General features: G+C 43.8%; 1 long non-coding RNA gene across 2 annotated transcripts; it reads left to right on the top strand.

Annotated features, from left to right (window-relative positions):
* The first annotated feature begins 1,136 nt into the window (after nucleotides 1-1,136).
* On the top strand, nucleotides 1,137-2,491 carry LOC116367633 (uncharacterized). Of its 2 annotated transcripts, none has more exons than XR_004208400.1 (2): nucleotides 1,137-1,187; nucleotides 2,023-2,491. It is a non-coding gene; the product is annotated as an uncharacterized LOC116367633 (long non-coding RNA). The 2 variants fall into 2 exon arrangements; XR_004208401.1 differs by lacking the exon at nucleotides 1,137-1,187 and adding an exon at nucleotides 1,650-1,695.
* The last annotated feature ends 521 nt before the right edge of the window (nucleotides 2,492-3,012 follow it).

Below are 3,012 nucleotides of genomic sequence, written 5' to 3'. Positions count from 1 at the left end.
CGGGATTGTTTTGTGTAACTTGTGTGCCAGTCTGTGGGTTACATGTTTCCCATTTCGTGGGTTTGCTGGACAGTTTAAGTCCCTGTGTTTTCGTGGGGTTGGCTTATGTTCGCCGTTTTGTGCATTAAATTAGCACTACCCTGAACTCTCTGCTTCCTGCGCCTGACTTCTCACCCACTACACCCAGAACGTTACAATACTGTAAGATTATATCTTTCTGTCTTTTCTCTTTTTCAACAGGAATATCTGAATCATCCCCAACTTGACTATATATTGTATCTAAATATTTGCACATTTCCCAACTTGACTATTATCCCCTCCAGCCCCCAAACTCCAATATGTCTCTCTCATTCTAAGAAATTTGACACTATCATCCAACCCCCATGTAATGCATCTTTAAACTGCATTGACTCCTTGTCCAAGTTCTGAATCCACTATAAGGCCATATGAACCACATTCAAAGCACAAATTACCTTCTCGAAGCTCCTATCTGATCTACCAGCTCAATAGTGGTCTACTGAAACCATACTCACCATCTCAGGGGGTGCTCAGATCATCAACCACTGACCTCCCACACCATCCTCAAAACCAGCAGTCCTCTTTTGGAGACAGACTTGGTCAGTGCTCCTGTATGGCACCAACATTGTGGGATTTTCATCCAATACTTCTGGACTATGGGAACATTCTTTGACAATAAAATGAGGTTAAAATGGAAGCTGGCTACAGTCTCAGTTTTTATCCTCCAAGACAGTGTGAGGATGTGGTAACAACAATACCTGTGGTTTAACTTGATGATCAGGGGCCAGATTACCGAATGGGCACGCAGGGCACCTGCCCTGTGGGCCCCAACCTCCAGGGAATATCATCATAACATCCAAACTAAAAAAATTGTGGACGTATATTACAGTACGTGGACGTTTACATTCGTGAGCTCGTTTCATAGTTTGTAGCCATTTATATATATAAATTTGTGCATATTTTGTAGAAATTCCTGAGCATTTAAAAAAAATTGTGGGATGTTGTATATCAATTTTCTTACTGGTGCTCTTCCATGCCGTCCTTAGGAGGGGTGCGTCACTTGAGTAGGTTGAGTCACTGACGTGATCTTCCTGTCTGGGTTGGCGCGCCCTTTGGGTTGTGCCGTGGCGGAGATCTTTGTGGGCTATACTCGGCCTTGTCTCAGGATGGTAAGTTGGTAGTTGAAGATATCCCTTAGTGGTGTGGGGTTATATCCTTCCTGTTTGGCCCTGTCCGGGGTTATCATCAGATGGTGCCACAGTGTCTCCTGACCCCTCCTGTCTCAGCCTCCAGTATTTATGCTGCAGTAGTTTATGTGTCGGGGGGGCTAGGGTCAGTTTGTTATATCTGGAGTACTTCTCCTGTCTTATCCGGTGTCCTGTGTGAATTTAAGTATGCTCTCTCTAATTCTCTCTTTCTTCTCTCTCTCGGAGGACCTGAGCCCTAGGACCATCCCTCAGTACTACCTGGCATGATGACTCCTTGCTGTCCCCAGTCCACCTGGCCGTGCTGCTTCTCCAGTTTCAGCTGTTTTGCCTGTGGCTATGGAACCCTGACCTGTTCACCGGACGTCCTACCTGTCCCGGACCTGCTGTTTTCAACTCTCTAGAGACAGCAGGATGGTAGAGATACTCTTAATAATCGGCTATGAAAAGCCAACTGACATTTACTCCTGAGGTGCTGACTTGCTTCACCCCCGACAACTATTGTGTTTATTATTATTTGACCATGCTGGTCATTTATGAACATTTGAACATCTTGGCCATGTTCTGTTATAATCTCCACCCGGCACAGCCAGAAGAGGACTGGCCACCCCTCATAGCCTGGTTCCTCTCTAGGTTTCTTCCTAGGTTTTGGCCTTTCTAGGGAGTTTTTCCGAGCCACCGTGCTTCTACACCTGCATTGCTTGCTGTTTGGGGTTTTAGGCTGGGTTTCTGTACAGCACTTTGAGATATCAGCTGATGTACGAAGGGCTATAAAAATACATTTGATTTGATTTGACAGACCCCACACTCATCGCTAGAGATCGAACTTCAGACTCCCTCCAAAACCACTGAACCCCTCAACACACCGAAAGAGATTACGATATACCCCCTTAGAGGGAGCCGGAACAGGATAACTCCCTCCACCATCACAAAGACACAGAGGAGGAGGAACTATCCAACACCCAGGGAGAGAGAACGAGTGACCTCAGTCGAACACAGCCAGAAAGAGGAGGTGGAAGAGGTGTTAGATAGAGGATGTGAGCAAGAAAGAGCAGAAGGCTTCTGGTCAGCCAAATGGCAGGCAGAGGGAGAGGTCATAGTGATTCACACCCAGAGAGAAAGACAACCCACACAACCTCTTGGTTGAGATGAACCGCACAGCGTTAGAGGCAGAGGGCTTTCATCGCTAGCCAGTCAGCCTGCCTGCTCTGATCCTCAAGTCAATTGTATTTAAATTCATGTTCATTAAAGATTTTTATTCAAGAATTGAAAAGTCCCATTTACTTAATGATCATTTTTCACTGTCTTCAACCCTCAAGAACCAGGGTTAGTCTGGGTCACCCTTTCACTGGGCAAACACAACTTGCATATCATCATAGACTAGGCCGAAACATTAATCTTTTAACCTTGCCTGAATAAAACAATGCATTTTTTTTTTATAGTGAGCAAGAGTTGCGCTTTTTCCTTTTCTATGATGATGATCACATTTTTGGTTGCACCTCAACTCAACGTTGGTTGAGCGCCCTCTGTTTTTTTGTTGTCAAATAATACATATATTTTTTAATGTACAAAGTAAATTATTCAAAGCATTAAAACTGTAATGTTTCCAACTTATTTACACAACCTACTCCACACTTACAAAGTGAAAGTTTATAGAAATTCTGAAATTAAGTAGTAAACAAGAAAAGCAGAATTGAGTCCAATTATAATGCAAATAATTTAATGGTCTATGGTTCATTCCCATTTCTGAAGGTCCGATGAATAATTAATATTGTTCCTCCTCTTCCTT

Source organism: Oncorhynchus kisutch, unplaced genomic scaffold (genome assembly GCF_002021735.2).
Source record: "Oncorhynchus kisutch isolate 150728-3 unplaced genomic scaffold, Okis_V2 scaffold1710, whole genome shotgun sequence".
NCBI lineage: Eukaryota > Metazoa > Chordata > Actinopteri > Salmoniformes > Salmonidae > Oncorhynchus > Oncorhynchus kisutch.
Note: the sequence above shows the minus strand (reverse complement) of the source record. Positions and strands in the feature narration are given on the sequence as shown.